The sequence below is a fragment of the Zingiber officinale genome, chromosome 6B, assembly GCF_018446385.1.
Source record: "Zingiber officinale cultivar Zhangliang chromosome 6B, Zo_v1.1, whole genome shotgun sequence".
Taxonomy (NCBI): domain Eukaryota; kingdom Viridiplantae; phylum Streptophyta; class Magnoliopsida; order Zingiberales; family Zingiberaceae; genus Zingiber; species Zingiber officinale.
Genome location: NC_055996.1, coordinates 58,395,120 through 58,418,731, shown reverse-complemented (window position 1 = coordinate 58,418,731; position 23,612 = coordinate 58,395,120). Strand labels below are relative to the sequence as shown.

The 23,612-nt window shown below is 39.1% G+C and overlaps 1 long non-coding RNA gene across 1 annotated transcript; it reads left to right on the top strand.

Moving 5' to 3' along the window:
• Positions 1 to 4,549: 4,549 nt before the first annotated feature.
• Positions 4,550 to 21,541, top strand: LOC121992484. Its single transcript, XR_006114922.1, has 2 exons — positions 4,550 to 4,906; positions 21,302 to 21,541. It is a non-coding gene; the product is annotated as an uncharacterized LOC121992484 (long non-coding RNA).
• Positions 21,542 to 23,612: the final 2,071 nt, after the last annotated feature.

Sequence of the window (23,612 nt, the reverse complement as noted above, 5' to 3'; positions counted from 1 at the left end):
TGTGAGTCGATTGATCGTGTTAAGTACTATGTTTGTAGCAGAAATAAAACTTATGCAATACAAATACTATATTAGTTTTATATCGTTTAAAAGACTCCACTTCTACTCCATGGCATATGATTTGTTAACTGAATCACTTGATCAATCCACTATTAACTGCTCCTTTAAAAGAGACAATAGAGAAAGCTCTTACATTCCTCTAACATAGACATTAAATTCTAAGCTCAAGGAGAGGGGGATTACCAAGGACTTGTTGAATGATGTTGAATTGCAAGATGTAAGAGAGTTTTATCACTTGGACTTTTGATCACTAAAGAATATGAAAGATTTAAGTGTACCCTCTTAATAATTGCTCCAACAACTTTATTTTGTCCACCTCTAGTCAATAAGAAATGACTTCAATTAATTGCTCAAGCAAATGTAGTCATTGAGCCACCAACAAGTATCTGACCAATATAATAAAGATCCTCAAGTCGACTATTCATACTTTCGATCAATTAATCAAGCCTCTAATTTTGAACAGACAGCCTATTCATCAAACCTTTATGTTGATCAATCGACTCCATAATTGATTGAACCCTCCAATCAACTCAACTTCAAATCAATTGAATATGCTTAGTATGTTGATGTAATTGTACTCGGGTTAAGGTTGACTAGTTTGACTAAGCTTGGGTTGACTCGAGCTTCAATTTTGATATTTGACAATATATGAGACGAAAGTCAAATAAGTCAAGGGAGGATCAGATACTTGACTGAGAAAGTCCTAACTAGAGGTTAGACAACGAAAAATCCTAACTGAAGGTTAGGCAACGGGAAATCCTAATTGGAGGATAGGCAGGTGTGAAGTCTACTAAGTGGCTAATCCTAACTAAGGTTAGGCAAGAGAAAAGTCCTAACTAGAGGTTAGACAATGACAAGTTCTAACTAAAAGTTAGGTAGGTGAGAAGTCTACCGAGTGACTAGTCCTAACTGGAGGTTAGGCAAGGGAAAGTCCAATGGGAAGGTTGACAAGAAAAAAGTCTAAGTTGGTCAAGAAGAATCAGACATTTGGTGATCGAAAGTCTAATGAAAAGTTGACAAAGGAAAGTCCAAGTGGGTAAAGGAGGACTGAACGCTTGGTAAGGAAGCCTTGGTAGGTCAAGGTTGATTGGATGCTAGGCAATGAGAAGTCTCAACATGTCACGAATGATTGGATATTGAGTAGAGAAAGTCCTAGTAGGTTGAGGTTAACTAGATACCAAGCAAGACGTGGATTCATCCTTAAAAAGGATGAAATTAGGGCTGGCAATCAATTGGTGGGCTTCACCAATCAATTGACAAAACCTAAACCCAAACTCTCGGGTTTTGCTGCTAGAATCAGTTGGCTTAATCGATTGAGTAGCACCAATCTATTGGTGAGGAGAGGTTGATTAACGAAAATAGAAAGTCCTAGAATCGATTGGGACAATCGATTAGGGGCCAAAGTAATCAATTAGGGTAATTGATTGGGAGGTTTTCGTGAGTGTATATGAGGTGCTGGAGTCAATTGAGGCAATCTATTAGCAGGAGTTTCATGAGGAAATAGAAGTTTGCCGAATCGATTGGCCTAATTGATTCAACCTTGTTAATCAATTAGACTAATCAATTGACAGTGTTTTTTCGAGAGAACAAGGATTTAGAATTGATTGACTTAATCAATTAGAAGCTGACAATCAATTGGTATGACTCATTAATAAGTTAGTAATGCAAAAAAGTCGTTCTGTATGTTTGAATGGTTAGATCCTACATGGTAATCGATTGAAAGTAAGGTCAATCGTTTGCGAGGCGTTTTCCAGCCCGAGAGAACCCTAGAAAAGGGGGTTTCTTGATGTTTTTGAGCAACCGGTTCTTGAGGTTTTGGCGATAAGTATTATTATACTTTTCAAGCATCAAGAGGCTAACCAAAGCAAGAAAAGGGCAAGGAAAGTAAGGTTCATTGTTGTAAAGTCATTTTTGATTTCATTTATTGTAATGACCCGACCCCTCGGCCCCTTGGGTGACCCAACTAGCGGCCCCTTGGTGGTCCCTTCGACGGCCCAATTGGCGGCCCAACTGGCAACCCCTTATGTCGTCGATCGACGACCCTCGGCCGTGCCGTTACTCACAAGGTCTTCCCACCCCTGGCCAGTAGATTTTTACCTTCCCCAGGATTCGAACTCTAGATCTCCAGGTTAAGTACTAGAGTTTATGAATCCTGGTAGCCAAGTGAGCGTTCAAATCCTGGTGAAGGAAAAAATCCACTGGCCAGGGGTGGGAAGACCTTGTGAGTAACGGCACGGCTGAGGGTCATCGGTCGACGACATAAGGGGTCACCAGTTGGGCCGCCCAAGGGACCGCCAAGGGACCTAGTGAGTAACGGCACGGCCGAGGGTCGTCGGTCGACGACATAAGGGGTCGCTAGTTGGGCCGCCCAAGGGATCACCAAAGGCGCCTTTTTATTGTAACGACCCGGCCCCTCGGTCCCTTGGGTGGCCCAATTGGCGGCCCATTTGGTGGCCTCTTGGCGGCCCCTTGGGTGGCCCAACTGGCGACCCCTTATGTCGTCGACCGACGACTCTCGGCCGTGCCGTTACTCACTAGGTCTTCCTACCCCTGGCCAGTGGATTTTTGCCTTCCCCAGGATTCGAACTCTAGACCTCCAAGCTAAGTACTAGAGTTTATGAATCCGAATCCTGGGGAAGGCAAAAATCCACTGGCTAGGGGTGGGAAGACCTAGTGAGTAACGGCACGACCGAAGGGTCGTCGGTCGACGACATAAGGGGTCGCCAGTTAGGCAAAAATCCACTGGCTAGGGGTGGGAAGACCTAGTGAGTAACGGCACGACCGAAGGGTCGTCGGTCGACGACATAAGGGGTCGCCAGTTGGGCCACCCAAGGGACAGCCAAGGGGCCGCCAGTTGGGCCGCCCAAGGGGCCGAGGGGCCGTGTCGTTACATTTATAAACTTATCTATGTTTCTTATTGTATTCTCTTGTTTAAGTTTGTACGAGACTTCTCTACCTCTAGGAAGGAGGTTTTCATAGTAAAGCTGTGAGAAAGAGTCAAACTCTTAGATTAGACACTTCAAAGAGGTGGATACCAAAGGCGTTAGCGTTTTGGTGAATCTTCACTTCAAGGTTTCCACTGCAACTCAAGTTTGAAGAAGCGATGAGGCTATTCACTGTCTTTAGCTCATAAGTGTCCTAACAAGCAGTATTATAGTAAGATCGCTCTTCTTTGGACTAATCATAGGAGAGAGCAAAGAGCTAGAGGATGAAGAAGAAGTTGAAAGTGAAACCCTAAATACAAGTCAATGGACTCATCATTGAGGGAGTTTAACTTCAAAATGGATCCACAAGATGGATTTGGATACGACGTCCTGGCACCTCCACCTTTTTGATTGGGAATCTTCGACCTTTGGAAATTAAGAGTTGAAAATTTCTTTATGATGGACATAAAACAATGGTTTGCTCTAATGAAGGGATTTCAAGTCCCAATTGATAGCAATGTAACACTTCTCAAGAAGAAGAAATGGACCAATGAGAAAGTCAAAAGATTTGAGGCAAATGAAAAGGTAACTAAGTTACTAGTTAGTATTTTGCCTAATGATATTTTGAGCAAGATAGGCGAATATCAAGATGCCAAGGAGTTATGGAATAAGTTGGCTAAGCTCCATAAAGATTCACCCTCAATGAAAACGAAAAAGGCAAAGAGGGAAACTCTTTGTTTCAAATACAAGAGGATTTGAAAGTTGAGAGATGCTCAACATTTGAGGAGAAAATTAAAGAAGTATCCACCTTAAAGATTGAGAGTGAGAGGTCATTGACATCGAAACAAGAAAAAGTCTCTATATACAAAACCATTGAAGAAGGATCTTGTGTCACCTCTATAATAAAGAAGGTATAATAATTTTGAATGTTAAAAATCAAAATCATATCATATGCTTTGAGTGTAGGGAAAAAAGAGAAGCCAAGAGAAGGAAGCTCCTTGATATGTGAAAACACCATTTTTTACACATTATTTTATCCTTAATTTCCACATTTTAATCCTCTCATATAGTTAATGTTGATTTATATCATATTATTTAGTTGAATTCATTTTTAGGGCTTTTGTATAATTCTTCCTATTTTTATAGATTTTTATAGATTTTTATTTACATTTGTGCAATTATTATTTGTAGGGAATCAAGATGACAATTTGATTGAATCCAAATTAGACCTAATTGGGCTTAAAGCTAGAGCACAAGAGAGAGTCAAATATGATTTAATGTGAGTCATTGGATCAAATCTAAAGCCAATTGATCAAGAGAACAATATCTGCCCGATCTTATCCATTCATCAAAATGTGATTGATTATGTTCCATTTGATCAGATATGGGACGATCTAAGTCATCTACTCAGATCCGACCATCTTGACCTTCCATGGGGACTTGCTTGATCTGGGCCATTCATTTAGATTGAAACTCATCCACTCGATCAGATATGAAGTAATCAGAGCCGTTGCATCATATTAGATCAAATTTAAAAGAAAGGGAAAGTAATAGTGTTCAGGATTGTGATTTTGGGTGACGAAGTTGACGAAACACGGTGACAAGGTACGCGAGAGCAGAGGAGGGGCGATCTGATCATCTTCACTGTCGTCGGAGCTCCACCAACCATCGGGGATAAAGGGTTTCCCTTCCTAATCCACTCTATCCAGCTCCGATGTTCCATCTCCCATTCCATCATCATCCATTGCGAGAGAAGGAGGCTTTTACTTTCATCTTCGGCATGCTTCATGATTGCGTCCTTCTTCTTTTTCATTGATTCCATTTCTGACACATATCCTCTACACATCAGATTGCCGCCGATTTCCTTATTTTTGCCTCTCTACAAATCCAATCCGAAACTAGCTTAGGAATGCCCTTGTTTGGTTTGTGAACACCTTATTTATTTAGATCTTCTCTTGTTATGATGTGTAGATCATTTTCTATAAGATTGAGTTGTTGAACATGCTTAGTTAAATTCCCTTACACACTTTTGTTTGAATTCAAATTCAATTATAGTTTAGTTACTCGTATTTGATATTTGGTTGTGTTGTTGCTCTTGTTTGATTCCCATTCAATAGTAGATTAGGCTACTTTAATTTACTTCCTCTTTAACTTCACGAGTTGATTTGAATTCTTAGTATATCTTGTTTTTAATCTTTTATCAATTGTATGATCTTTAGTTCCTTGATTAATACTACTTTCGTGAATTGTTTTACAATATAGTTTAGCAAGTCTCAGTTTCATTAGTTGCATTGCTTCATGCTTCCATTATGCTCTTCGTGTTCTTAGTTTAGTGAATTCCCATTTTGATCAATTTCTTTTATGTCCACTCTTAGTTCTTTGGTTTATCACCTTAAAACCCAACCGCCAAACCAATAAGAATTCAATCCTAAGCTTCATCATACATTGATTACATTTGTTGGGAGATGATCCGTGCTACTCTCTATGCTATCTTAGTGTATAGAGGGTTCAGTACTTAATTAATTTGATACACCCATAGTTGTGACATACTGATGTTTATCAATACGAAAGGGAAAAGAACACATTGTGTTCTTATGCTTCAACAAAGGACATTATCAAAATCAATGTCCAACAAGGAGGCTCTCAAGCAAGAACAAAGGAGGAAGTTCAAATTAAGGGGGAGTTTCTAAAAATAAAACTAAGGTATCATTAGTTAATGATAGTTCTTTATATTATGATAACAAGCATACTAGAAATAAAAGTTATCATTTTAGTGCTATTTATCATGAAAATAGAAAATATGACAATCCTAAGGAGAATTATAAATCATATCATTCTAAACTACCTTACCTAAGGATAGGAAAGTAGAAAATAATTTAGGCAAGAACCATAAGGAAATTAGACCATGCTTAGAAAAAGAATTGTCCAAAAGAAAAATGCAAAATTAAAGTTTAAGGACTTAAGGTTTGAAAATCAAATCTTGATGTTAAGACTTGAAAAATTGGAGGAGAAAATGACAAATAATGTCAAAGGGTTTAAGAAGTAAAGCTTAGGGTTAGGAAGATAAGAGCCATTTATTGACAAAAGATTTGGGATACAAATCTAAGTCCAATGACAATGTGTTCTCATACCATAGAGTTATATATAGCCATGAAACTAACCATAGGTCTAAAAGTTAAGCCAAGGTTACAAGGAAAGTTATCCTTAGAGTTGACCTTGAGGAGACTAGTATGACTAAAGCTTTTAAGAAGCCTAGGAAAGTCATTAGAAAGACATTTAGGGAAGTTAATCCCTAGTGAGTACCTAGTATACCTAAGGAGCATCAATAGATATTGGATTCCTAAGAGTGTGATTTCTTCACACTAAATGGGTTTAAAGTATGCCAACTCAAATTGGAAGGATAGTTAATTCAACCATGGTGAAGTTGACACTTTAGAGCATTTTCAAGGTATTATGACACCTAAAAATGAGAAGTTGTGTTGGGACCGAAATGTAGCTAGAGGGGGGGGGGGGGGGGGGGGGAATAGCTCGGCGCATGCTAAGTGTGCTTCGTTGCTTGTTTCTTCAAAGATGTGCAGCGGAAATACAAAGAAACAAATGCATACAACGCTAACAAATGGATTTTACTTGGTATCCACCTCACAAGAGGTGACTAGTCCAAGGATCCACACACGTACACACCCTCCACTATGAATAACACTTCTTTATGGTAACTACCAAAGGCGGAGAAGCCCTACAAGTTCACACTACAAGAAGAAAAGGAAAGGAAACAAAATACAAGCAAAAGCTTACACGTTTGCACAGGAAAACCCTAACCCTAGATTTCTTCTTCTTTTGTAGATCCGTCTCTTGACTTGGAAATGCCTCCAAGAACCCTCAAGATCTGGCATGAGAACTGTGGAGAAGTGGTTGGAGTCGCTGTAAGGATCGGAGATGAAAGTCGTAGAAGTTCTGCAGTTCTCTCTAGCATTCTCTCCCGAAGGAATCGAGCGCCTGCAGCTAAATACGATGCCAATGGTCGGATCCCGATCGATTGGATCGCTCCCAATTGATCGGGGAGGCTTTGGATCGATCGACTGATCGATCCAGAGCGCCTATGTGCTCTCTGGAATAGCCTGGATCGATCGGTTGATCGATCCAGCCTTTATCGTGTAAAAATGCGCCACCCCAATCGATCCACTGATCGATTGGGGTCTCTGGATCGATCAGCGATCGATCGAAAGGCCTGCGACTTGCCCACGAGGATTGTCTGGGACCTTCGATCGATCGGATCGATCGACAATCGATCGTTGATCCGAGGGTTTCTTTCCTAAAACCAAGTCAATCTCAATCTGTTGGTTCATCATTGCTTAGCATCCGGTCACCCTTGACTGTTGGGACTCCTCCCCCAATTATTTGGTCAATCACTTTGACTCGTCGTGCAGTATCGGTCCCTCGACCTGCTTGGACTTTTCCTTGCCAGTATCCGGTCAACCTTTGACCTACTGGACTTCTCGTGCCAAGTATCCGGTCGATCCTTTGACTGCTTGGACTTTCACCTTCCGGTCAACCTTGAACCATCTGGATTTCTCCGTTGGCTTCACTCACGGACTTCTCTTTGCCTACTCACTAGGACTTCTCTTCACTGGCCACTCACGGTCTTCACCCGCTCACTAGGATTTTCACCGGCTTCACTCACGTGATTTTCTTCTTCCTGGCTTAACTCACCGTGACTTTCACTAGCTTCACTCACTAGGATTTTCCTACCTAGCCACTCACTGTGTCTTTCACCGGCTCAGCGGGTTTTCATTGCTTCACTGGGTCTTTCACGGCTTCACTCAGCGGATTGTCATACGCCGCTCACTAGGTCTTTCACCCCTCACAGATTTTCCTTGGCTTCACTCACTAGGTCTTTCACAGCCGCTCAGCGGGTTGTCATACGCCGCCCACCACTCAGTCTTTCACCGGCACTCACCGGGATTTTCCTTCTAGCTTCACTCACTAGGTCTTTCACTGGCTTCACATCCGCCTAGCTTCACTCACTGGGTTTTTCATCTGGCTTCGTCAGTAAACTGCCAAGGTCATGAAAGCCGAAACCCCAGCCAATGGATCCGCGAAGAAAAATTTTGGAAATACGAGTACGAGTTTTAAAATCTACAGTAGATCTACGAAGGAAAAACATTTTATACCTTCGATGCGTCTGCCGCAATCCATGAGTCAGTGCCGGGATCTCGAAGTTGTCAACGTAGACAACTTTCTAGTGATATCCACACGAACAAGGTGTGTTCTCTAACACACAAGGATAGAGAAGAGATCACCACAAGTGTGCTAGCACTTTCTAGGGCTCTCGGATGAGATTGGAAAGAAAAATAGAGAAGATGAAATACAAGAACACTCTTCTTCTTCTTCTATGTGACAATCACTCTATTTTTCTTTCATGAAACTCAAAACCACTCACCTTGTTTCTTCCTTGAAAACCCACGGCCAAGAAAGAGGAGAGGGAGAAGAGAATGGCTAGAGGAAGGAGATGAAAATGAATGAGAGCCTTGAATTAAAAATTCATTCACCATTCATTCTCTTGTGTGGCCGGCCACATGAGTAACTCCCACTCATTTAATGTGGTCGACCACATTAATGGGAAAGGAGGCTTGTAACCTCCACCATGTGGCACACCATGTGGCAAAAGGCGAAACCCATGAGGTGGCACACCATGATGATGTGGAGCATCATCATTGGTCCACATCTTGCCATCTCACTAATGATGTGGCAATTAGTCAAGTCAAACTTGACTCTTCCTCTTCCTCTCAAGTCAAGTCAAACTTGACCAAATCTCTTCTATGGTTGATCTAATCTAACCATTTGATTCAAGCCAACTTAATATAATGAATGTAATTCATTAAATTAAGTTTATTTAATGAGTCATAATCTAAATTAGACTCATTGAATACATGAATCAACTTGAGTCCAACTCAATTAGCCCAATTTGGATTACTCTTAATCCAATTTGATTCATCAAATGAATCTAATAATCTTGGTTCATCATATGAACCTAATCTCCATTCACTTGTTCTTTGTGTGTGACCGATAGGTTAGCATAGCGTTGGCGATGCCCCAAACTCGTTTAGACATAAGTATATGCGGTATCTGAGCAATACATCATTACTACCCAAGTTACAAGAATGTTGAGATCAACATCACTGGTGACTCTTTGTGACTCCTCAATGTGACGTGTCCTATCCTGGACATCAGATTGATCGATGTGAGGCGTAGGCGTGTCATCCTCTAATCAATCTAAATTGAACTCAGTAGACTACTCGATCGAATGAGCTCGGCATCTCATGTTGACTCGTTTAGGCGCCACGCACCGTGGTGCAACTTTATCAAGAATACCGATGTCGCTCCCGTATGGAGGGATAAATCCCATCTACATCACTCACGTCCCTCTGCGTAATTCTATACACAGAATCGCCTTTATAGTCCACCCAGCTAGTGACGTTTTAAACTAAAGTACATAACTCCTTAGGAACCACGGTGACTTGGTCTAAGGACCAATAGTCATACTAATAATCGCGTGAAAGTATATGACACTCGTATAACGATCCATGATACTTTCTCGTGGGTCATTCAGTATACATTCTCTAATGCATACCCATGTGTCAACTTGATATCTCTATATCCATGACTTGTGAGATCAAGTCATCGAGTTGACCTACATGCTAGTCTTATTACATTAACATTGTCCCTGAATGTTAGTACTTGACTAGGAATGATTAAGAGTAGTGTTCCCTATATCATCTCACTATCGATTCAACCAATCGATTGATATAGGTAAGAACCTTCTACTCAAGGACATTATTATACTTAGTTTATTTGGCACCAATACAAGTAAGTATAATAACCAAAAACCAAATGCCTTTATTTATATAGAATATGATACAACAAGTCCAAAATACAATCATCAAATGATTGGCTCTAGGGCTCTAGCTAACACTGGCTTCACTCACCAGGATTTTCCTTCTGCCTAACATCCCAGTTAGGACTTCCCAGTCAAGTATCTGGTCAACCTTGACCTACTTGACTCTTCTTCAATCAACCTGATCAGACCCTGATCAGAAAAAAATTACACCAAACACTCTCCCCAAATGAACAACTGCACCTGCACTTGTCCATATCATCGAAGTCTTGTATTGTCAAACATAGAAACCCAAACCAAGACCCAAGCTTGGTCAACTAGGTCAACCTTGACCTGAGGGATATTGCACCAACAATCTCCCCCTTTTTGATGTTTGACAATACCTTATTTAAATTAGGCTAATTCCATAGCCTAAACTTCCTTCATGCCACTAGGTAATGAAGGCGTAAGTTAAACCCTACATTCTTCCACTAAGAAGGCAAACTCATTCTTAGATAATGAAGGCCTAACTTAAACCCTACATTCTCCCCCTATTGGCACACATCAACAAATTCACTTGTTGAAAATTCTCCCCTTTGAGACTCTCCCCCTGAAGAGTTGCTCATCGTTGTTCACAACTTCACTCGTTGTGATCAACACGATAATGAAGGTCCCATACCCTTCATTATCATTAACCCTACATTCTCCCCCAATGTAGACAAATGCCCAACCTTGAGCATTTACAACTTAAACAATGAAGATATCCACTCTCCTTGTAATCCAATGCTCAACCTTGAGCATGTTCTTAAAAGAAGGTTAACCACCCTCCAAGGTTCATGAAATAGTTTTCATGTCTTTAAAGAGTACCTCCCCCTAAAGACATGGTCGTACCTTCTATCATTGCACCAACAATGACTTGGAATCCCTAAACCTTTAGGAAACCCAAATTTAGAAGTTTTGAGGTTCAAAAGTTCAAAATTTGAATCAAACCTCAACCTAAACTTCAATTTAGTCTTCCTCAACCAATCCATCCTTGTTTTCAACATGAAAACACCCTTTTTATGTATACAAATGTATTTTGAGGGGTTAGGAATGGTTACCTAGACTAAAATAGGTTCAAAATGCTGACAATAAGCTTTCCCAGCCAAAATCAACATCTTCGATCGATTGAAGTTGGGTTCCAATCGATTGAACCAGCTTGAATCGATCCACTGATTGATTCAGGTAGTGTGGATCGATCAGTGGATCGATCTAGCGAGCTTCTGCTCGCGGAATTTGCCTTCCCAATCGATCGCCCGATCGATTGAGGCACTCCAATCGATCGGGTGATCGATTGGAGTTCTGATAGTTGCTGTAAGAAACCCCTAGAAAATTCTACAAAAATCCAAAAATTGTGAAAATTTGTGTAGACATTATTTAGGATATACTTTATCATAGGAAAATAATTTTCTATGAAAATACATCATATTTTCAAAGATTGACACAAACTTGAGAACTTGTAAAAATTTTAGTGTTTTCTTCAAGTTTGTGTCTAACTATTCAATGGTGATTACTATCAAAAGATAGCCTTCACCAAGGTTTCCCAAAATCATTTTTAAAAACATTTTCAAAACCAATATCCCACCATGTTCCTTGGGCTTAATGCACATGACTTGTACATTAGCTTTCCCAATGATTGGAAAACACATAACTATGTGTTTTGATGAACTTAAAACTCAAGGAAATGCACTAAATCAACGTGTTGAGTTTTGTTCATCATCATAACATCTCACTTGTATCTACTATGCACAAAACACATACAAAATCACCTTATAGGTCTTTGTGAGATGTTAAATTTGGTTTTGCCCTAATCTAGGGATCATGCATATCTATCTAGGCATTTTGTGGATATTGAACATCCACCTAGGATGTCACTTGTTGAAACCACCTGTTGATAAATGCCATTTGTCCTTAATTCTAAGGAAATAAACATAATGCATGATAATGTTATGGCATACATCAAAAAGAAATAATTTTCAAAAGAAAATTTTCTTATAACTACATGATGTATGTATGACATGACATAGTATTTTTGTATTTTCATAATAAGGCATGAATGCAAAAATAAAACATGATGTCATGACATATAATGGGCAAACAATCATGGTAAGGTTTAGCATAAATAAATACCTAGATTACCTATCTAAGTATCTTTAATCTTAGCTAACTTAAAATCTAAACCCTAGATTGCCCAAATTCCTCAAGAAAATACCAAAACCCAACTTGGCATTTCTTTAATCTCTTGAATTAATTATGCCAATTAAAAATTTAAAACATTCCTCAAATGTTGGCATATTTCATTTTCCCACAAGAGTAGCACTTTAAATTAAGGCTTAGATTTGCCTTAAATTACTAAGAAAATACCAAAGTCCCAACTTGATATTTCTTATGTTTTCCCAAATTGTGCCAATTAAGATTAAAATCAATATCTTCAATTTTGGCACATTTTACTCCTCCAAAGAGTAAATGATAAATCTATTTCATTTTCAAAGGTTAATAATAACCTTAAAAATGCTTCTTGAGTGTCAATTTCTTCAAAATTGGGTTAACTACCCTTCTTCTCAGAGTTGACACTCTCTAACCCATCTATGGGGTAGAGAAAATGCTCCTAGGAACCCAACACCTATTGGTGCTCCTTGGATGCTCTAGGTATTCACTAGGGATAACTTCCCTAGATACCTTCCTAGTGACTTTGTTTGGCTTCTTAGAAGCCTTGGTCACTTTTTCTAGGTCAACCTTAGGGATTTCTTTCCTTGTGACCTTTTTAATGACTTTGTTAGACTTCTTAGAAGTCTTAGTCACTTTAGTTGCAAAAATACTCCTAGGGATAACTTCCCTTGTACTTTTGACTTGACCCTTAGACCTAGACTCGGTTCCATAGCTATATGGAACCCTATGGTAAGAAATTACATCATTCTTAGCCTTTGGTTTGTATCCCAAACCTCTATGGCCATTGGATGACTTTTGTGCTCCCAAACCTAGGTTTTGACTTCTTGACCCTTGTGTATCATTTGTGATTTTTCTAAGAGTCCTTTCCAATTTATCAAGTCTTGACCTTAAGACTTGATTTTCTCTCCATAACTCCTCAACCTTAGATTTTTCATTTACACTTTGATTTTTCCTTTTCTTAGGTAAATATCTAAAATCCTTAGGGTTATTTTCTAATTGGTTATCTACCTTCCTAGCCTTAGTTTTGGTAGTTTTAGCATGAAGAGCCACATGATTTTCATTAATTTTATCATGCTTCTTATTTTTATGGTAAATAACATTAAAATGATAAAAGTTAGAACTAGCATACTTTTTACCATTATTCAAGGGAGTAGGCTCAATAAATGATACATTTCTTTTTACCTTGGAGGCTCCCCCTTGAGTTATGCTTCCTCCAAGAGCCTTGACCGCTTTCTTCCCCTTAGGACATTGGCTCCGGTAATGTCCCTTTTGGTTGCAAGAGAAGCACACAATGTGCTCCTTGCTCTTCTTTGTTCCGGGGACGGTCTCCTTGGGCTTCACCTTGCCCTTTAGTGCTACTTGGCCCTTCTTCTTGGCCAATTTAGGGCACTTGCTCTTGTAATGCCCTTTTTCCCTACACTCAAAGCAAATAATGTGATTTTTATTTTTAATTGAAATGTTTATACCTTCATGTGTAGGGATGACACATGATCCTCCATTTGATGTTTCTTGATTTTTGGAGGATACATCATCTTCTTATCCATTTGACCCGGATGTAGAAGCTTCTCCTTCTTCTGGGTCCGACATCCCAAGAGTTGCTCCCCCTCAATCCTAGAGGTGGAGACTTCTTCATCTTCATCTTGTACATGGAACAAGGAGTATGCCCTCTCCTTGCTCTCTTCATTGCATTCCTTTGAAGGTGAAGCTTCTTGGACTTCTTCTTCGGAAGATGAGCATCTCTCACCTTCGGAGTTCTCCTCCTCTTGATCTTGCTCCAATGAGTTACCCTCTTTGTATTTTTCTTGGCTTGGTATAATGGAGGGGATCTCATGAATCTTGGCCAATTTGCTCCATAGCTCTTTGGCATCTTCAACATCTCCAATTTGCTCCAAGATGTTGCTCGGCAATAAATTGACCAAAAGCTTGGTCACTTTGTCATTGGCCTCACATCTTTGGATTTGGTCTTGGCTCCACTTGCTTCTTTTGAGAATTTTGCCCTTTGAATTTCTTGGAGCCTTGAACCCTTCCCTTAGAGCAAACCATTGCTCTATCTCCATCATCAAAAAATTTTAGATCTTTGATTTCCAAAGATCGAAGCTTGTTGAAGTAAATAATGGAGGCACCCTTGTATCGAATCCAAGCCCATCTTGAAATTCCATTTGAAGTTGAGCATCTTGTGATGAAGTCTTCGACTTGTAGAATTGCTCCAACTTCTTCACCCTCTAGATTGTTGACCCTTCCGGCGATGATTCCGGTGAAGAGAGGCCTCGCTCTGATACCACTTGTTGGGACCGAAATGTAGCTAGAGGGGGGGGGGGGGGTGAATAGCTCGGCGCGTGCTAGACATGCTTCGTTGCTTGTTTCCTCAAAGATGTGCAGCGGAAATACAAAGAAACAAATGCATACAACGCTAACAAATGTATTTTACTTGGTATCCACCTCACAAGAGGTGACTAATCCAAGGATCCACACACGCACGCACTCTCCACTATGAATAACACTCCTTTATGGTAACTACCAAAGGCGGAGAAACCCTACAAGTTCACACTACAAGAAGAAAAGGAAAGGAAATAAAATACAAGCAAAAGCTTACACGTTTGCACAGGAAAACTCTAACCTTAGATTTCTTCTTCTTTTGTAGCTCCGCCTCTTGTCTTGGAAATGCCTCCAAGAACCCTCAAGATCTGGCGTGAGAACTATGGAGAAGTGGTTGGAGTCACTGTAAGGATCGGAGATGAAAGTCGTAGAAGTTCTGCAGTTCTCTCTAGCGTTCTCTCCCGAAGGAATCGATCGCCTACAGCTAAATACGACGCCAACGGTCGGATCCCGATCGATTGGATCACTCCCAATTGATCGGGGAGGCTTTGGATCGATCGGCTGATCGATCCAGCGCGCCTCTGTGCTCTCTGGAATAGCCTGGATCGATCGGCTGATCGATCCAGCCTTTATCGCGTAAAAATGCGCCACCCCAATCGATCCACTGATCGATTGGGGTCTCTGGATCGATCCACTGATCTATCCACTGATCGATCCAGAGGCATTCTATGCGCTCTGCGACTTGTCCACTCGAAGCTTGTCGCGGGGACCTTCCCAATCGATTGACCGATCGATTGGGCATCAGCCAATTGATCGGCCGATCGATTGGGCATCAGCCAATCGATCGGCTGATCGATCCAGACTTGGTTTTTGCCCAAAACCAAGTCCCAAGCCCCCAAACCAACATCTGGTCAATCCATGACCTGTTGGTTCATCATGCCTAGCATCCGGTCACCCTTGACTTGCTAGGACTCCCTCACCAAGTGTCCGGTCAATCCCTTTGACCCACTTAGACTTTTACTCATCGTGCCAAGTATCCGGTCACTCCCTTGACCTACTTAGACTTTTCCCTTCTTGCCAAGTATCCGGTCAATCCCTTTGACCTACTTGGACTTTTCTTCCTCGTATCAAGTATCCGGTCAATTCCTTTGACCTACTTGGACTTTCACCAGATGTCTGGTCAACCTTGACTCATCTGGATTGTAACGCCCCGCCCCCTCCTGCTAAGGCGACGGGGGTTACTTGGACATACATACTTACTTAATACATCGGAAGTCTTACTTAGAGAATCTAAATACTTTTCCTTATTTTAAAATCACCATGGACACATATAACCACATTTCATACTTAACATGAATTTTTGAATCATAATACTTAAACACATAACTAATGTCATGGAGTCATAATGTAATAACATAAACATGGTATATTTCTTATTAAGCAAAAGCAGGTCTTTCCCTTTAGCCAAGCCACTACCACACACATCCTTCTAGCCCCTCCTGCTGCTCCCCTAGTACATCCATTCCTTGCCTTTATCTGTGGTACAAGAAAGTAAGCTGTGAGCACTCATGGCTCAGTAAGTTCCTTTCCTACTCACAAAAATCGCATAGCATATTAAAATCATAAGTCATAATGCATGGAACCAAATCTATCATATCAAGCAACATATCATGGCATATCGTAACATAATCATCATAAAGTATCATGGCATAATATAACATGATCATCAAATGTATCCTGATATAGCATAACATCATCATAAATATCATGGCATAATCATAAAGTATATGCAAGGTAAATTCCTATTCATGTATCATGAAACATATGCAACATGTCTTTTGAAAACTTATAATATACATACTTAAACATAATCTCAACATGATTAGGACCCTGGCTTGTACCACATACATAAATGCGCGCGTCCTATGTAGGTCCAAGGTAGCAAGTCTTGAACCCTACAAGGCATACATACTAGGCCCGTTTCTTAGTCCATCGACCTAGGGGCACTTAGGAGCCCATCCCTAACGAGGCACGTTTCTTAGTCCATCGACCCCGGGGCGCTTATGGAGCCCACCCTTGGTACAAGTGATAAGCCCCAATTTTGTCGTGAAATGGGTATCAAAAGAATTAAGTGTCCGAATCCATTCTACACTAATGTAGCATAGAGATAACTCGGGTCGTCTCCCAACGAATGCAGCCAATGCTTAATGTTTTTAGGATTTAATTGTTATTTCTCTTGGGGTTTTTGGGTTTTATTGACTTCTTGGATTAAAGAATGAAATAGCAAGACAAGTATGAAACTAAATCTAACGCAATGGAAGAAATCCTATCTATCTATCTATTAATCATGAACCCACAACATATTGTCACATTATGCTATGAATTTCATCATTAACAGATCCAAACAAATTAGAAACTAAACAAGAGTAAAATAAGAACAAAACAAGAACAAAAGATCAATTCAATGGATCAAACCACCATTTGTCAGATGATAGAAGATCTATTCAGATTCATGCAACTGAGCAGATAAGAAACCAACAATACTAAACAAGAACAAAACCTAATCAGATTCAGCCAATTACTGAAACAAGAACTTGAATTCGGATGAACAGTAGATGTAATCGATTCAAGAACAACTTACCAAACACTTCAAATCTAGACGCAGAGATTCAACAAGCATACAACAGAATCAAAGAAAAGAAACAGATCTAAGAATTCAGCTAACTCAAGCAATGTAAATCTACAAAATTAAACGGCACAAATCATAAACTTGAACTAGAAATAGAGCAAAACAAAACTCAGTAATGGAGATTGGGGAAAGTGATGAACCAAAGTGAGCTGGGCATTCCCGAGTACTCACTGATCTTGACGAAGATGTCAAGATATTGCAGACGGGGAAGAATCGAAATAACGATCTCTAAAACTGGCAGATGCGGTTGGAAATGGTGTAGAAATCAGAGAAGAAAGCAGAAGCAACACTCATGCCCCTTTAGATGGTTGCAGAGCTTCGAGGAAGAAGATCTTCGGTTGGAAGGAGGAAGAGAATTCGGTTGAAACCGCCAAATCCTTTACCTTCGTTGCTTCTTCCTTCTCCATGAAATCGCGGCAATGATTGGAGTCAGATCTGGAAAAGAAGTATGAAGTGGCATCGCCGGTTGTTGATGGATGGATCTCAGTTGGAGGAAGGGATGCCCTTGACCTCTCCTAGCCGCCGGCGGTGGAATGGGTTAAGGAAGGAGATCGCCGGAGCGAGCTTCCTCTGTTTTTGACGCGAGGAGAAGAAGAATTGACGAACTCCCTGTAGCTTCTCATTTCCCACTTAAATCAGATCTGAAATCTGAGTCAACGGTTGATATTGCTTCGGGATGATCCAACGGTGGAAGTTGCTCCAAATCCGATCCAAATCTTCAGATCTTGATCACTGGTTGTGATCTACTTCTCCTTGGCTTGGATGGACCAGATTCTTCACGGATGTCTTAGATCTACTCCGATCTTGGATGAATGGCTGAGATTGTTCTAGAGCTGGATCTCCTTATTTAAGCTCAGATTTGAACTCAATCTGAGTTGATCGAACTAAAGTCCTTGCCCTTTGATGCCTACAAAGAACATAACCAAATATTAGCATCAAATACCTCAAATATGATATAATTTGTAATTAAGTCTACAAATGAATGCAATTCATGAAATATGATATAAATGTGGAATTAACACATGAGAAGATCAAATGATATGCTTATATGAATCAAAATATCAATACAAAATGATGGTTATCAAATTCCCCCACACTTATTCTTGCACGTCCCGAGCAAGCAAACAAAACAAAGAAACAACTAGAATTCATCTCCCTAACATTTTCCTAGCAATACCTAGAAGATGGTATAAGGAATTTAACTAAGACCATCTAAAGATCACAAACAATCATGAATTCAATCCCTACAATAATCAGTAGCATGGTGATTTCAATCCAAATGAAGAATTAAGCAAGTTACAATCTCACAAGGTATTCACCTATTCTAGCCCTCACACTCAAAAATGCATTTTAGTGGAGCTCACTCAATGTCACTCACAACATTTCACTACCATAAGCTTGCTTATTTTCTAATTCTCCACCACTACATAGCATACATGAATCAAAAGGATTTTTCATCAAGAATTGAAATTGAATTGAAATGGAATCAAAAAGAACAATGAAAGTAAATGAATTAGGCAAAATAAGAGAATTCAATGAAAAATTATGGAGATAAGAGTATTGGAGGAATATACTTGATGAGTTGACCAATTTGATGCGTAAAGAGATGAATACCATTTGTTTTTATCAATTCAAAATACCAAGCTAAACTCCCCTTCAATTTGATGACAATCCAAAATTCTTGATACTCTTTCTTCACATTTGATACACTCTTTTGATGTGCCATTTCACAATTATTTTTCACTTCACTGTTTTTCCACTTCATTCCATCACTTGAAATTTAAACAATCTCAATTCAACTTATGAGGAAGAGTTCCCTCCCCCACACTTAGAACACTGTCCGTCTCGGACAATAAAACACAACATGCATCCACTTACTTAACACACTAAAAGCCTCTTTCTTTTTCATTCTTAATTCTGCAGAATTTATTCTTCTTTCTTTCTCTGTTTCTGTGTCAAAAATCTGTAGCTCAAATTCAGAACTAAAACTTCAAAGAGATCCTAAATGGATACATGAAGATATAAGCTTGGAAACAACATCATTCAGCACAGCATCAATAAAGTCTACAACACATTTTCACAGCATTTCTTACAGCATTTCTTACAGCATGCCAAAACTGAATTTTCGAACCACCTAGTATTTGATGTACAGCAACACCATGAACCCAGCATTCAAGTTTCTTCATGTTAAGAAAGCTTCACAAAGAAATAGGCATTCCACATCCATTATAATTGGTTAAACATTTCTGGATTAAATTCCATACTTCAAATTCTGCATTTCAGAAATTCACAACATCAAATTGACTTCTGAATTCTTCCTTTTATCAGAAATCTGCAGGTTTCTGATTTAATGAATTGGATCCTGATTCACATTCCAGCTTGCAACTCAACCGAACTCACAATTCCTAGAATTCAGCTTCAATCAGCACACATTGACAGTGATACAAAATTTCCAGGCTTCTTGTTGCTGCAGAATTCTCTGCTGCACACTTGTTCCATATAAATCCCAAAATTTCAGAGATTCCAAATTCATATTCAGCAAGAAATTAAAGGCTTACAGCATAGATTTATATAAATCTGTCTATTCCTTTTATATAAGACATAGAAACACAAGGACACCATTTGTAACTGAAATTCAAGAGCTTCAATTGAGTTCATAATTATTTTGAAGTTCTTCCACAGATTTTTGATACTATCCTGATACAAATTCACATTTCATCCTTTACTATTCCAGCTCCCTTGTTTCTGCCTTCAGAATTGAATTCTGTTACTTGCTTACTGCTTTTTCCTTCTGCAAGCAAATTCATAAAATGTTTCTGTTTCTGTAATTGGAATCCAGACCCTAACATCTGCTGCTACAGATTTTGTATTCCCTGTAGTTTCAGTATCACAGCTCCTTTTAAGAATCCCTACACTATTTCATAATCATTCTTCTTACTTTTGTCAGTAATTAAATGCTTCACTTCAGTTCTTCAATAATCAAAGGCTACACAAAATGAATCCTTATTCAAGCTGTTCTCATTTGGATTCAGAATTGCAAAATTCAGCAAGTCAAATCTTCAGCAGCAACAAATTATAGCTTCTTAAGCTCTGTTCCAGAAACAGAATATGATTCATATCTAAAATTTTCCACAGTTGGATTGATGTAGAAGTTAGTGAACTCCTCAATTCAGCTTCCTCAAAATCAGAAATTTACAGATCAGATTTCTAACTCAGAGGGTAAACAATCAGCAACCCAAATGGGAGCATCACAACAATGTTCCTGGCAATTACACCCACTAACTGAGTGAAATAGACACTAGTAGATAATCACGGATTGCTAAGAGCTTTCCAAGCAAATCAGTACTAAATTGGATACACAGATTTTCTTCTCAGAAATCAGATCTGTCCATGGTTGTTACCACCATCTAAGTTACTCCTTTCCCTGATATCATTTCTGAACTTTTGATACTACACTCATTAAAAATTATCTAAATTTTTGCACCTCACAGAATACTGCATTACAGATTTGTACACCCATTTGTTTTCTGAAATCAGCTTCTGGAAATTTTCCAGGTCTTCATCACAAGGAATTTCGGAAGAAAAGAATACCAAATGACATTGAAATGTCCAATGCTTAAATCACATGTTTCACTGTATTGAAATTCCCGAATTCAGGAACAGATTCAAAAAGAATTGACACTGATTTCATGAATTCTGATTAAATGCTTCAGTTTAAGAACTTGGAACTTGGCAACAAATTTCCAAATTCAATGTATCAAGTTAAAACGTGCCATTTCAGATCTCAACTTAATGAATTTGCAGAAATTACAAAGTATAAGATAGACATGCAGCTCTCAGTGAGGTTTCCAAATTTGATAGTCTTCATTATCTTCCATTCCTGCACAGCAGACTACTGATTTCAACTTTGTATCAATCTGTCACGTTTAGTTACACAAAACTTCAATACTTCTTTCATTTTGTCTCTTAAGACTCTTCACAATGCATAACCTAAAACTTCCAAGTTTCTACAGTTTCTGCTCATTACAATTTCCTTCTCAAATTGGCACAAAAAATGTCAGCATAATTTCTGCAGAATCTGCATTTTCCAGGTTGCTGTTTCTACACTTAACATCAATTGCCACTGCTATGCTTCTCCTTCTCTTGATGCTACTTTTGAATCTTTGATACCTTTGTTTAGTTTCAAAGTGCTGCACGCTAATGCAATTATTGTCTATTTGCTTCTTGTACCAGAATTCCAGAACAGTTGCAGAATTCCGGATTCCTGATTCAGCAGCAGATTTCAGAGATCAACTTTTATGAATTTAGTATCAGAATTTAGATTCTTGAATTTGATTCGTTTTGCAGCACCAGTAACTTGGTAGTGGAAGATTCTTTTGGATTTAATTTCTGATTAGCAACCTGCAAACAACTTGATATGCCACAATTTCTTCAAGTGATTTCCTTTTAATGAATTTTCCTGCATTTCAGTTCTGGATATGCTTCATTGTAAGAGAGACTATGAACCCATCACAGATACTAGGCTCCCTTTGAATATTAGACTAGCTCTTTCATTAAAAATAAGAGTAGAGGACTAATTCCAGCTTCAAATTCAGCACCAAAATTCAGTAAGTCAGCCTCACAAGCTTAACTTATAGCTCATACAATTATTTAGATACTGATTCAATTCTGAGCAACTGTTACATCAAGCTTCCATTCCATTAAAGCAATAAATCCAATTATTTTTGTTCTCTGAATCCAGAATTTAAGGTAATTTCAATACTACCAAGCTACAGTTCACAACCTTCCTTTGATATGAGCAGAGATTCCACACTTAAAACTTCTCATCCATCCAAGGCAATCTAACTCATCAAGTATTCTTCCAAAACTCTCAATAAAAGAATGACAAGCAAAGATTATTAAGAATTAAAATGCTAGATGAGAATGTATAAAGAAAATTGTGAAGAAAGGAATTGGAAAGTATGAAGGGGAACAAAATTGACAAAATCCTCAATTCCCATGCACACAAATGCTATTGTGACTTTGAAAAGAAACTAAGCAAGTTCTAGAGTTTCAATTGCCATGAGTGCATGTCACACAAAATAAAGTAATGAAGTATAGGCTAAGGGTGGTCCTCTCTAGGTAATTTCATGCAATCATGCCTAATTGATCAAATTGGAATCCACCACCAAATTAACCAATATCATGCAAGAAATGCATCCAATCATGTCAAATGACCCTAATTGATGATCAAATTTAAGAAGCTTTTACCATCTTAAAAGTATTACTAGAACAATTTCATGGAGAATTTTATTCCAAATGAGATGCTATGTATACTAAACAAAGTGCAAGGTATTAAGCAAAATGCGAATGTAAAGTATGCAAAGCAAAAGAAACGTATAAAGCAAAAAGAAAAATAAGGAATGAACTCCCCTTTATTCCGGGCGGTTGCAAACGATTAAGAAGTAGTATCCACGCCGGTATTGGAATGGTTCTTCCCGGTGGTTGGAGTCGGTTAAGATGCAAAATCCACTTTGGAAGTGGAATAATTGTAGTTGCAGTCAAGTCCACTTCATCCAACATTTTTCCTTTGAAAATTCTTCCTGGAGGTCGGAGGCGGTTTAGATGGAGCAACCATTTTGGAAGCCTATGGCGACCTACAAAGCCAAAGGAAGACAACACCTCTTGCAAGCATGGGAAAATATTAGTTTCTATATTACATGGTTCAAAGAATATATCACATCCAACAAAATCAATTAATGGTACCTTAATAAAATCTTCTAATGAATTACAAGAAATACTAACCTTGTCATGTTGGAAGGTACCTGGAGGTTCTGGAATGGTGACTGTGACCTCCTCATCATCAGATAATAGCTCAGACTCTGGCTCAGGTTGTGTATCTAAGGGAAGTGATTCTTGGGGCTCTGCTTCCACAGCATAAGTCCCTACACTCTCATCATCAACATCTGGTTCAGGTGATTCTTGGGGTATTGCTTCCAATATGCAATCCCCTACACTTACATCATCTTCTACATCAGTACCTGCATCATCAACAACATCTACAACAACAATATCAGTAGAATTAGAATTCCTTACAACTATAGAATCATAATAAGAAATATTAGAAGAGTCTTGTGGAGTATTGGAAACAATATCAGGTCTATCCAAAACACTACAATCCCTCTTCTCACTGAAGCATGGTGCTTGTTGCTGGCTAATGGATGATGCAAATTGGTCTACTTGTATCTGAAAGTTTTGTATCTCTGCAAATTGTTGCTTTTGATACTCTATCATTTGCTGGATAATCTCCTTAAGGTCCTGTGTTGAATTAGGAGAAGGAGCTTCATCTTGAAATGTTCCCCATGGAGTTGGATCACTCTGATGGACTGGATGTGGCCAAGTAGGTGAGTAATCTCCCTGAAATCCCTGTGGACTCTGATATGCTGGATATGGCTCAGCGAATTGTCCTTGTGTATCCTCATACCTATTTGGCTGCTCTATGGGTGGATAATATTGAGGTCCAGATTGATAGTACTGAGTCTGAGGATGATAATACTGAGGCTCA